The 14,069-nt window shown below is 37.9% G+C and overlaps 1 pseudogene; it reads left to right on the top strand.

Moving 5' to 3' along the window:
* The window catches only part of LOC131087006 (synaptonemal complex protein 1-like), a 31,659-nt pseudogene extending 18,066 nt beyond the window's left edge, over positions 1-13,593 (top strand).
* The last annotated feature ends 476 nt before the right edge of the window (positions 13,594-14,069 follow it).

Here is a 14,069-nt window from a genome sequence, read left to right as displayed (position 1 = left end):
TTTTCACAATTCTCTCTTTAAAAAATACAGATTTCTGTAGGTATATATTTGTTTACTTTTATGTCTACTGTTCTGAGGTTGTAAAAGTGAAATTTGATATGTGCTGCAGGCAGATCTATCACCTGTCTGTTAAAGGTAAATGTTCTTAAAGTGCTTGTGCTAAGACTTTGTCTTATTGTCCTTGAAGTTTCAAATGCAGTGCTTTGTACTCTACATTTGGGGTTTTTAATTTACCATTTTCTTAGATTTAAGAAATCTGAAGATGATTCAAAGCTGCTTACCTTGGAGCTCCAGAATAAATCTGCTGAACTGGGTAAGGCTTGTAGAAAGGCAGAAAATGAGCTGGGCAGTAATAAAAATGTTTTCTGCTGTTGTCTGGAAATGGACTGTCTCTGGTAGTTGGGAAATGATTTTACAGTGCCTGTACCTGTCAGGAATGCCTGGATTTATTTTTACTCAGCTGATCCCTTTTCTTTGGGGGTCATTGGTGCTGGCAGCAGCCAAAGGGCAGTGCTGTGCACAGCTCCAATAGTCAGACCATTCATGCATGAATTCCTCTGCAGGTAATTTTGGTTTGCAGCTCAGAGCAGCAGCACTGCAGGTGCCAGGAGTGACTTCTGCAGCAGAGATAAAACCCTCCCATGGAGGTTTCTGTGTCCTCCCCATGCTAGAAGTGGAATGATGCTGGCAGGGGTTGTCTTTAAATATCATCAGTTTGACATCCTGTGGTTTCTAGGGATGTGCTCCTTAGTCCCCAGAGTAAGAGCTCTGCCTTGCTGTTGAGAACTTGCAAAAAATCCCAGAATTGTGAATGTGCACATAGAAACCATCTGGAAGTTAGTAACAACTGGTTTCCTTTCTCAGCATATCCATCTGATACTTTCAGCAGTTCAGATTTTTTTTCTGGAACAATGCAGGTGCATCAATACTTGGAGAACAATCCAGTCTTACAGTCCATGGTTTATTTGAAGCTATATTTGTGGAAAACATAATAGGCTCTAAATTTTATTTAAGATAAATATTTAGTTTCTCTTCAGATATAGATTTGCTAATGTCTGAATCATTTTCTCAAGTCTACATTTAGATTAAGTCATAAATTAGCTTTTCAGTTTCTTAACTTAATCCAACAAGTTTTGAGAACTGGGTATTGCAAAAGGGTAAATGTTTTATACTGCCTGCTAAATATGAAAAATAATTTCTGTTCCATTCATTTTACATTCCATGTGCTGTAGAAGAGATGACTAAAGTGAAATGTGATAAAGAAGTGCAACTCGAAGAGCTGTCAGAAACTCTGGTAAATGTTCATTTTATTAATCTCATGGCATTTGCTCTTCATATGAAATTCCTCTTGCTTTGTAAGTATCTTAAATGCCATAAATAAACTCTTATCTAGTCAACCTTAACATTTCTACTAAACTTTCTCACACACAATTTCAGTGTTTTCTTTGAAGAACTTCTTTATTGCCTCTGTTTTTCTTGTCTCCCGTGCTTTTGGTTTTTCTTGTCTCCCATGTTTTTGGTTTTCCTTATCAAGGTTTTTGGTTATTTCCTTCTTTGTTCATGCCCATTCAAATGCCACTCCCTCTGGATATAAAGTTTTCCCATTTTTTCTTCCTTCCAGGAAGGTAATTAGCTCTGGCCTCTGTGAACCCTGCTCTGCTGTGACACAGGCCCATTTTCTGTCACAGAAGTCTAAGCTATATGAAATACACTCTTAACAGAGGTTTATTTTCATTATGATTTTATATTTACAAGCCTAACAAGAATCCATATCAACTAAAGTTAAGATAGTCTGAAATCATGTGTGCATTTTACTGTGTCTGCTTGTTCTTATAATCTGTGCATTGAATGTTCTGAACTGAGTTTCACTCATTTTCTAAAATGGGTAAATTGGACGACTTTTATTGAAGAAGAATCTCGAGGCTACTGTAGAAAATATGCAGAGAGAGAAAAATGTGGAGAGAGAAATGAAAATGCTCTCCAAATGAGAGAGGTCTGAAGCAGGGCAATAGTAACATGTTTTTAGAAATAGTGAAGTTACACATCATGACTTGGATTCAAGTTTATACATAAGAAACAGCACCCAGAGCAGGGTCCCACCCTAATTTTGCAGCCCAGGTAATGAAACTCACAGCAGGGGACAGACATGAACAGCACTGGTGTCACAGTTCACTGTCTCACACCACTTCCAGATCCCAGCAGAGACTGGAAAGATCCAATCTGGATAATCCATAGCATGGATGTTGTTGGGTTCTTCTGAAAGCCTTGTGCTCTTAGTTCATGTCTGATAACCTCCAGCAGTTGGAGTTTGCACATGGATACTGAAAACTCTTCCTTTGCATTTTGCAGAAAGAATTCCAGGATTTGAAAGCACAGCTGACAAGTACAGCTGAGAAGGAACAAGATTATTTAAAGCAGCTTGTGACTCTGAAAACAGATCTTGAACAAGAGGTGTATGAGCATTTTGAAAATATAATATTGAATTAGTTTTGGTGTAATGTAGAAGTTTCTTTAATCCACAGTGAAATGAACTATGATTGTTTTCTAATGGAAGTTTTGAACCACATATATGCCATTAATTATATACTTACATTTCTAAATTCCACTTTATCTATTTGTATATATTCTATGGCATATGTAGTTGTTCCATATCTCTCTGACTTATTTAACAAGAAGAGAAAGTTTCTGAATTCATTGCTAATCTTGCTTTGAACTACATCACCTTTACTAACCATTATATTTATGTAAAAGTTGACTCTGATTTTCTTTCCTTCTTCTGTCACCTTTTTACATCTCTCTGACTCTGCTGCAAAGCTTATATTTGTAGATAAAGGCCTGGACTTTTTTTCAGCATGGAGTAACACTTGATAATGGGTAAGTTTAATTTAAAAGGAGATTTCAAAATGTATCTTCTTATTCTTCTTGGGCATTTGATTTAAATTAGGTTAAAGAATGAACAGCTAACAGTGTATCTCAGTAAGCTTTCACTAGAGAAAGAACAAACAGCACAAGAGAAAAATGCTGTGGCTGCAGAACTCCAGAAGCTGCAAGAACAACAAGAGGCAAGTTGTAAACTTCCAGCTTTCTTGAAAGGACAATACTCAATTTGACAAATTACTCAGTTTCACAAATTAGATGATGAGCTGCAACATGACCTGAGATATTTTTTGTATTTGAATTGGAAAGGAAGTGTATTTACACTTGTGAACAAGGCAGGTCAGTGTGCTTTGGATGTCTTTGAATTGTTTAAGAAGTCACTTTGAATTTTATTTCTTTGCTGACACATGGGTCTTTATTTAGGATAGTAAGAAAGAAGAAGAAAATACAAAGCAGTTAGTTGAAAACCTAGAAGAGGCAAATAGCCAGCTAAGGCAAGTAAAAACAAATAGTAATAACTGATATTGTTAAAGGAAGTAGACTCAGTTTGTTCTGTTCAAATGCTGCTTTCTGGGATTTTTTGATTAATGTTTTTCTAGATTACATAGCTAAACAGAAACTATTCAGAACTGCTGTTGGCCAAGTAGAAATTTTCTCAGATTAGAAATACCAATTGCTGCAGGAACAATGTTTGCTATCATTTTGTATTACACAGTAGGAGCTGTCTTGTTTTGCATTAGACATCTCAGGTGTGAAAGAAATTAAAATGGAAACTGAAGGTTATGGATTAAATGTGACAAGGCAAAACTGGATCAGAGTTACTCTCTGCGTCCCCATTCAACAGACAGGCAGCTCCCATGTTCCACAGCTGCATTGCAATATTCCAGGTCAGGATGTATCCTCCTTGGGTTCCTGGAACATCTTTTCCTACTTAAAAGAAGTATGGACAGTTCACATATTGACTTACTGGGCATGTTGCTGCATTTTAACAACATTTTCATTGAGCAGCTTATGAAGTTCCCATCAACATCAGCAGCTCTTTTCAGAAAATAAAATATGGGTTTATTAGAAGTACTGAAAATAAGTTAAAGGCAATAAGGAAATATTTACTAATGCTTGGTAATTTGGCACTTAGAAATGAACTGGAGTCTTTGAAGGAGAAAATGGCAAAGCCAGGTGAAGAGATGAAAAGTACACTGGATGAAAGAGAAGAAAATGTATGTCCTGTGTCAGGAAAATATCTTACAGAACCTGCAGGGCAGCATTCAGTGTAAAATCTTTGTTGGGGTTTTTTCTGCAAGTCTCTGCCTGGGGGATGTGATCTCTGCCAGAGGTTTCTTCTTTCCCAGCTGCTGCCAGCTATGCCCTTGTGTGTCCCCATGTGAGCCCTGGTATTTCAAAAGACAAGCACAGTCACTGGGATGTTCACTCTGTGCTGGAAGTTTAATATTAAAGATTTGTTTGTTTTCAGGCAAACAGAGAACCTGCTTTTCTGTTTTTTCATATACCCACTCAGTGATGGATGGGCTCTAGATTAGCTTTTTATATGTAGTGTGAATTTGAGCTTAAGTAGATTCAAACATTTTTGCTTTTCTTTCTATTGGTTCAAAGCAACCTGGGGTTTTTAGCAAATTTCAAAATTTCATTGTAAAAGTCAAAGATTTACAATTTAATTTCAGGTTAAGAGAACTGAAAATGAAATTTCAAGAAAGGAAAAGCCATTGAAGATTGTAGAAAATAATTGGGAAAATTCATTTTTTCATGGATGTAGGGAACTTCATACAAGTGCATTTTTTAAATTGTGAAGATCTTGGGTTTTTTTCTTCTTCTTTTTAACTCCATAACCACTAAAGAACTGGTTCACTGGTCTTAATTAACATCTTGTGGTACTTTATGGCTAAAACTCTGATTATTCTAACATGTCAGCTGGTGTTTCAGTCCCATTGGAACAAACCAGATTGGTGCAAGTGCAGGTTTGAGAACATCTACAGGAATTGCTCACATAGGGAGTCATTTGTAGAACTTACTAATTCATGTCTGAAATATCTCTTTCAGATGAAAAATTGAAAGAAACAGATGGAAAATAAAACCAAATGCATTGAAGAGTTGCAGCAGGAGGTGTGTAGAGATTTTAAATGTCACAAATACATAAACACATTATATTTTGGGTTGCCCTTTCAGCAGGTTTGTGTCTGCTGTGATGTCTTTAGATACACCTATGTAATTTAAAAATTCTCCTTTCTTATCCTAACCCTGAGCAAATTAGAGAGTCATCTTAGGGATCACTTGATTTGTTAAATGAGCCCTAATTTGAAAAGAGCAATTACAAAAATAATATCTTTAATAAACTTCTGCTCTTTTTCATTTAGTGCATAGTGTTATTTATGTACGTGTATGAGTATCTCAGTTACCACGAGTAGAAAAGAATTCTGCACTGGCACAAACTGTAGTAACTTCACTGTAAAAATAAATAAGTTGTATTTTTGGTCATGACATCTTCACACCTTCTGTCAGCAGCATCTTAGTTTTAATTCACTTACTGCACCTCATTTGTTATTCCCTGCTGCTGCTCAGGAGGGCCTTTCTTAAGGTCATGAAGAAACAGTAATTATCACAGAAATTAGCTGAACATTCATTTGTTTGAAGAATTGTTCTGGAACCTGAGCTGCACAACAGAGAGTTATTTGCTTGATGAAAGCTAGAATTTCTTGATGCAGTTAAACCATTACATAATTCTATTAACTTATTAAGGTACAATGCTTGTTTTGTTTAATTTCAACAGAATAAGGTGCTGAAAAAGAAAATTACTGCAGAAAGCAAGAAAAGCAATACTTATGAAGGGAAGGTAGGTTTGAATAACATCATGTAGAAGATGAGGTGAGTGTTTTTAACTCCCAGTGTAAGTAATGATAATACTTGTTAAATACATTCTGAACTGGTTTTTGGATCTGGGATACAGACTTTGCAGGAATGAGCTCATAGTTTTTAGAAGATGCTTCCATTTTTAATCATTGGGCACTGACTATTGGACATTTAAGAGATGGATTCACATTGCAATTAATGATGTTTCCAATGTATTCCTTTTTTTTTTCTTTTGTTGATAGTGGATTGAACAGGGTTCAGCAACCTCATTGTAACAGAAAAGCATTTAAATGAAATCTATATATATATAAATATATTACTCTTTTTAGTCTGTTCTTTAAATGTGTTCTGCAGTGGCAATCCCTCTGATGGGAATATTGTGTCCAGCTTTGGGTACTGCACTTGAAGAAAAGTGGAGTTTTTTGAGGATATTCATATGATAAACTTAAAAGGAAAAACTGTAATCAAAATGCACAGCTGGGAGGAAAATGTACCATAAAACCTGTGAAAATCTGATACAGATTTACAAGAGAGAAAAAACAAACGTGTTTGTTTTTTCTTGAGGCATTCAAAGCATTTAGGGTGACTGCTTAGGGCAGTCTTCCCCATTGTGCTGTTGGCATTGTTCCTTTGAGTATTTTCTAACTCACTTCAGGCCAAAGTTCAACTCTTTATTAAAAAAAAAACCAAAACCTGAACTTTTAAATAGGAAACACTTGAATCATATACCTGAAAAGTAACAGTGTTTGTGCTCAAAAATAAGAGGTAAGAAAAAATCATTAACATAGTAATCCCTAAACAAATAACAGCAGCAATTCTGCATTCTCCAAAGGTGAATAAATTGCAGTTAGAGATGGAAAATATGAACAAGCAACATAAGGAAGAAGTTGACATCTATAAAAAAGACATAGAAACAAGAAAAGTAAATGAAAATAAACTTTGTGAAGAGGTGAGAGGTGTTAATTTTTACTGCAATTTAATTTTTTTAATTTAAAATGTTTTTATGAAGCTTTATTGGCCAGAGTCCTTGCTCATATTTCAGTCTTATTAACATAAATGGAACTTGTTGTGAATCCCTGTGAGCAAAGCTTTAGTACATTAGGTGCTTAGGTTGAAGTATTTGAATATGTCTTTGAAAATGAGAACTCCATTAAAAATTCTTTCTTTCAAGATATAGTTCAAAGAAATTCCACCCTTGGTATAAGGTCAGCCCAGTTAAATTAGATTATAACTTCTCCCATATTAGTATTTTTCTGCCCACACATTTTTTGATGGCAATGCTAAGAAATGTTAGGGCAGAGTGCTTGAAATGTACTTTTGGTTTGCAGTGAGCTTGCCTGCCATGGCTGTACCTTTGATCTTGCCCATTTTACCAATCTGCAGAAAAGATGAGGGATTGCAAAGGGATCTTGAAAGCAAATAAAGCCCAAGTGGGACTGCAAACTTTGTACCACAGGGGGAAGAAGAAATTAAGATTTAAAAGAAATATATTGCTATGTTGATGAATGAAATGCAATTTATTACTGACAGGTAGAAAAGATGAGGTTGCTTTGTGATGAAACTGCAATGATACAGAGAGAAACTGATGCCAGATATCTTGTCAGCACAAGATAACTGAGATGGTGGCACTGATGGAAAAGCACAAGGTCAGAGATTTTCCTGCTTGCTGTAGTTTGCAATGGGTGATACCATGTCAATACCATGTTTATAACTTGTGACACCACGTTAATGACCTTTCAAAAGCAGAAACAGGCCTGAGTCTGGGAAAAGGAAGCTGAACACATGCTGCACTTTGCATCATCTAAAATCAAATTCATTTGAAGATTTTGAAAAGATTCCTATGGGCAGATAAATTCCAGTCGTCTAAACTTCTGGGATTTTTAGATTTTTGTTTTCAGTTCAGGCTTCCTTTGATACCATCTGAATGCAATATTTTTCAGTATCAGTTTGGCCTCTTTCTCAAAGGTTACCTAGTGACTGTCAGCAGTTTAGCCTGACACATTTTAGTTTACCTTTCTATTCCTCATTTTGCAATATCTTTAGCAGATACATTAATAAAGATGGCACAGCTGGCTCTTAGTGCTGAGCACATATTGCTGCACAGAAATAAAGCACTCTCTGCCAGTCCACAAAATAATACTTGAATTGAGCATTTCCTGTTTTACAGTTTCTGCAGAAGCATCAATGAATCTTTTCTTTATGAATCTTAAGAGCCTTGTTTGAAAAAATGATGTTTTAAGACTGGATAACTCTATAATTGTAACATTTAGTCACATGTTTTGAGTTGGTTGTTGGTTTGGTTTTTTTGACACAGAATGAATATGATAAAATGGTTGAAGAAAAAGATGCAGAGTTAAAAGTATATAAAATGAAACAGCAAAAGCAGTTCTCATCAGAAAGAGCGCTGGTAAGGAGCACTTTGCAATGGTCAATAATTCAGTGAAGGGGCTGATGTCCTTGTGGAGTGGTTTTATACTGGCTAAGTGCAGGCACACACAAAAAAACATTCACTCATTTTTCTTTGCTATTGTTGAGCAGAGGAGGGGAAAGAAAAATCCAAGGACTGAGTTGAGATAAAGATCAGGAGAAAAATACTTTGAGGGTAAAGCAGATTCAAACTTAAATAGTATCAAAAAATATTATTAATAGAATTAAAAGTGAGCAATAAGAATTAATATAAACCTTTAAAACACCTTTTTTTCCAATCCCTCCCTCTTGCCCACCGTCAGCACAGAGAGACAAAAGATGTGATCTTCAGTCAGTTTGTGACTTCTAAAGATCTTTTTTCAGTTTGCTTAGAGAGTTTCTTTTCCTGCTGTCTGGGGTCTTTCCCACCAGAGACATTCTCTGGGAACTTTTCCAGTGTGGTTTGAATTTTTACCAGTAGCAGTCCCACCCAACCTGCTGCAACAGATCTTATTCTGGGCACTAAAAACTCCAAATGTTTCTAAGAATAAATTGGAGTAGCAGTGTGTTTGTGTCTGCTCTTCCAGATAGTGTGTCATGTTCTGACTCCCCACTTTGAATAGGAAACTTTTGTTTTAAATATTTAGATTGTGCCCTCTCACCCCTGCTCTCCCAAGGGTTTTAAGGTATTACCTTGAACATTTCTGATCAAGTACCTGTTTCGGACAGTGCTTCAGTCTTTGTTAAACAATCTAAAGTAAAGCTTCAAGTATAGGGCTGAAAAGCACATAGAATTATCTTGTGTATCTAATGAGTGTCCCTGTTAATTACTGTCTCACCTGGGACTGTTTTCCTTTTTCTGGGCTGTGCAGAGTTAACCCTGTCCTTTATTTAACGGTTTGTAGGAAAATGAGCTGCCATGTTTGAAAAGGGAACTGTCCTACCTTAAGGAACAACTGTGAGCAGAAATAGAAGAAAAGGTGGAGTTTTTTATTCCCTGAGCACTGGGGGTGAGAGGTGTGGCCTGGGCTTGTGCTGTGGGAGGAGTTGGATAAGAAATGAAACTGAACAGGAAAACAGTGACTTTGGAATGCTGGAGTTGTGCTAAATCTGGTCATAGATTTGTGTGAACTTTGTAACAGTCTGTGATTATAGATTATATATAAATAAACAAACAACAAAACAAAACTCTCCTTTATTTTTGGTAATTTTAACTGGCTAAAGCAAAAAAGTTCCCTAAACTGCAGGGTTTTTTTCAGTGACTTTTGAATGCTGGGGTTGTACTAAACCTGGTCACATTTTTCATATTTTTGTGTGAACTTTGTAACAGTCTGTGATTATAGACTGTGCTCTGTCATTACACCAAGAAGATTTTTAACAACTGAAATCAAATAAATACTTCCTTGCTGTCACATAACTCTTTTGTAGGAGAATCTTGTAAAAGAGCACTCTGGCAGTATGATTCCTGACAGTGAAAAGAAACACAAGGTAACTTCAACTTTTAAATTGCTTTTAGAATTTGGGAGTGTTTATATGTGTAGAATCAATTGAAGTGCCATGAGAATTTATTTGCATTCAACAAAAGACATTGGAATGCTTTTGACTTCAAACTTTTTAAATTATAGAAAATACAAACTTATGTTCCTAGGACTCCTAAACCTTGTTTAGATCTATACGGTGAATCTATTAATGTAAAAAATAGAAAGTCTCCAAATTATATTCCTAAAATTAAAAAAATGAAAGTAAAAAAAAAAAAAAATGTGTTCGTCAGAACAGGAAGTCCCTTGGACAGTCCAACATTGAAGTTTTGTAACTCCTAACAGTGAATTTTTCTTGTTGCATTTTTCTGCCTGTATTTCTTACTTCTCTGTAGATGATTTATTTTTCCCCCTGGGATAAGAAGGGATTTTAAAGGGTCACACCATTCCATGGAGATATTAGAAAGCAGTTTCTGGAAGGGCTCCCAGTGTGTAATTTTTCTTGCTCAGTTGCTGATTTTTTATGTCTCTAGAATTGTTTTACTTAGTCTTACAAGTGTCCATTTGTAAAGGCACTTTTCCTCTATGGAAGAGAAAAAAGCTGATATAGCTGTAAAAATGGTCAAAGTATCAAAGTAGTCCTGAGTGCAGAACTCACCCTTCTTCCCTGTTAGGAGTTCACTTGTGGTTTTCACACTGGAACAATGGAATCCAGCACCATTTTGATGTTATCTGTCTAAAAAAGGACTGCACTGGACCATTCAATGCTTCTCTGTTTAACTTCTAATGAAAAAACTATTTTAAGTAACACCAATCTTGATGTAGCTATCAATCTTTCTCTGGAAGCTTTTCCTGCAGTTTTGTTTGTTCCCATTTTCTTTGAGGTTTGATAGAGTCCAGCGTAGTGGCTACAGTTCAGAATAACCTGAATTTCTGCAGATAAGCATGGAGAACGTAATACAATGTGCCATGAAACTCAGCTCTTCCATAGCTTCCCCTTCATTCTCCTCATTTGGCAACAAAAATAGTATAAAAAATTATATTTCCACCCCACTTTGTTTGGGTCTTTGCTCCATGTTTGGATGGAAAGAGAAGAGTTCCACCATTTCTGTCAGGTGAATTCTTGGACACTCAGACTGTAAACTGGGTCCTGAGTTTGTCTTTAGATTCCATATTTACCCTATAAAATACGATCTAAAAATAGAAACATTTTCTTTCCCAGACATGTGTTATAAAGACTCCTCCAAGGGATAAGATGCAGAGTGGAAGAAGCACAAACCTGCCTGCAGAGCAGAGCAGCAGGAAAAAGCAGAAAGTGCTTGTGCAGCTGGACACTCAGACAGCTCTGAGCACACTGACCTCCTGGTAAGAGCCAGAGAACAAATCATGTGCTGAGCAGCTCTTTGTGCTCACTGCTGGGGCTGAGAATGGAAATAAAGAGTTTGGGCTCCCACATTCCAGCCAATATTTATGTATATTTTTAATTTATTGGTTCTTTCTGGAATTGTAGTTGTATGTACATAATTAACATTCTTTTTATTGAACTGTTATGCCTCATAATGACAACTTTTCTTTTTCATAATTTAATATCCTTAGGCAGAAAGAAAAAGTAATTTTAATATAGTGTGACTAAGTAACTTTTAATTTAACTTTCAACTTTTAATCATATAGAGCATAGTCTCGGAAGAAGAAACATTTAAAAATTTGTACAAAGGTTATCCACAAGCTTCACAGATACATTCCAGAGCACCAAAAAAGGTATGTTAGCCTTTCCTAAGATTAAAGCAAGCAGTTAATCAGGTTGTTTACAGAAACGAAAGGATGGCTTTATTTTCCTTCCCAGAGCCCAGCTCCATGCAGTGTGAAATCTCCAGGCTCTGCTCTGAAACTCAAGACCATGAGGAGAATGCGCAAGGCAGGCTGGACTGCGCTCTCCAAAATGGACAGGAAAAGGAAAATTAAAGATGCTGTAACGCTCTTTGCTTAAAATGCAGAAATGCCCAGTGCCCTGGCATTGCTTGCACGGTTGTTCTTCTCTCAGAGTTAGGAATTTGTTGCTTTTTTCTGTCATATTCAATGTGTTTAATAATTCAAAATGTTGGGACAAAAATGAGCCAATTTTAAATTTTGAAATAAATAGAACTACATAGAAAGTTGTTTCAAAGCTGTTTCTGGCATTATAAACTCTGGTTTTAAAAACTTCTGTTCTTTTACATTTGCTCTGTTTTTCTTAACACATAAATACTTAGTGGAAGAAATGTAGCTGTTAAATCAGTGTTCTTTTACCTGAAGTCCTCTTGCTTTTTCCTGCATTTTAATGGCTGTTAGACCTGTCTTTTTAGACTGTTTTGTTTTCAGTATGTTAAAATGGTTTTGAAACTTCTAAAATTTCAGTAGAATTACTTGTATTTAAAAAGATTTCAGCTTCACAAGGAGTAAAATATGCCCATTATAAGATTGTGAAACCAATGTTAAGATGCCATTAAATTGTTTATCTGAAATATAAAGTGTGGGACTATTTGTTGTTGCTTTAAATATTTGAACACAGACAGAAATCACCTACCAGCCTTCCTAGGGACCAGCAGAAGTGCAAGGATAGATTAGAACATCTATTTCTGTATTAATCCTTGATTAATCTGTGTCAGGGTCTCTGGCTGGTCAGAGTGACCCCGAGAAAAGTTCCAAAGTCTCTTTTCCCAGCCCGGCGCTTGAAGAAGGAGTCAGGGCTCTTCATTTCTCAGTCTCAAGGTTGTTTCATTTATCTTATCTGTAAAAAATTTTCTCCTGCCCTGCCAAGGTCAGCTCAGCGGGACAGTCTGAGGCATTCTGCCTCCCCCGGGGCAGTGTTATGTCTTTATACTACAAACTACGTGTACAATGTTTACAATTACTTTCCAAAACCTATCATCTATGTTAGACAGTGAGCTTCTACTCTAAACCCATCGGTAAGTGCCACCATCACAGCAGAAGAAGAAGGAGAAAGCTGGACACACACAGTTCCCTCCATCTTGCCCCCTGAACCCCCATACCAGAAACCCCAAAATCTACTTTTTCACCCCGTAATAGCTTCACTAATATGCTACCTAAACTGTTGTGGCTTGCTGATCTTCATAGAAGGTTGGTAACTTGCTCCATGGGTCATAATCAAAACCACAGGGGCATTCTGGGCTCTGTGCCAGGGTCTCTGAGCCCCCTGGCAGGGGTCTGGGCTGCTCAGGACAGCCAGAGGGATGTCCTGGGTCCTGACAAATCTTGGTTTCACAACAATGACAAACCCTGCTTCAGAGCCTAGACATAACAAGAAAACTACAAGTACATCTTAATCCCCGAGCCCCCTGCCCATCGCTAGGGACTCTGGGGGTTTCTCCCCCTGTCCCAGTGTAGGATTGATGGGGGTAGCACGGTCAGGACACATGGAGATGAGAGATCTCTGCAGCCAGGTCGTGGAACTTGGGGTTTATTGCAGAGGGCCTGGGTGCAGGGACCTTTTGGGGTTTGGGGTTTATTGCAAAGGGCCTGGCTGCAGGGCCCTGCTGGGATTTGGGGTTTATTGCAAAGGGCCTGGGTGCAGGGCCCTGCTGGGATTTGGGGTTTATTGCAAAGGCCTGGGTGCAGGGCCCTGCTTGGAGCTGCAACCACAGCTCGGAGCAGGCCTAAGAGAAGAGAGGGGGAGAGAGGATGAGAGGGTAAGAGATTAAAAGCATAAGAGAGTAAAAGGGGTAAGAGCATCAAAGGCAAGAGCTAAGAGACAAGAGGTAAGAGCAAGAGTAAGAGAGATAAGAGCTAAGACAGCGAAGTTCCCGTTACAATACAATAAATCTTTTTCTATGTTGAATATTCTGATTCTCACTAACCAATCCAGTACAATATAGAAATCCTATAGCATTTCCATACCGCCTGTAAGAATCACTGCATTACCATACAGGGCTACATTTTAAACCCTAAAAACTCCTCTGTGGACCCCTTCTGACCCTGGGACCTGCCTGCAGGCAGATGGAATTGTTCCATCAAAAGGGGATTACTTTCAGCGGCCTCACTGTTATTTTCCCGTTGTTCAGTAACTGAGGGATCTCAAAGCTTGCTTTCATTTCAATCTTGCTTATAGTTTCCATATTCTCAAAATCTTTTGCCAGACAATCATATTTGTAAGGTTTTCCTGTTTCATCTTCCCCAACACCCCAGAGCCGGCGCTGCTGCGGCCATGGGGCAGAGCAGGTGCGAAAGGGGGATCCGGGCTTGGAGCGGGAGGAAGGGGAGGGAGAGGAGAAGCGGAGGAGCAGGAACAGGAGCAGCACGAAGGGGAGCAGCCTGAGGAGGAGCAGCAGCAGGGCAAGGAGCATTGCGGGGTTCCATGGTGAGCCCGCAGCTCGGCTGGGCCCGGCAGCATCGCATTGCCCCGCGTCCCGCAGGTGAGCGCCGAGGGGAAGCGGCAGCTCCGGGAGGGTT

This window comes from Melospiza georgiana, chromosome 9, assembly GCF_028018845.1.
Source record: "Melospiza georgiana isolate bMelGeo1 chromosome 9, bMelGeo1.pri, whole genome shotgun sequence".
Classification (NCBI taxonomy): domain Eukaryota; kingdom Metazoa; phylum Chordata; class Aves; order Passeriformes; family Passerellidae; genus Melospiza; species Melospiza georgiana.
This window is presented reverse-complemented; position numbering and strand designations above follow the sequence as displayed.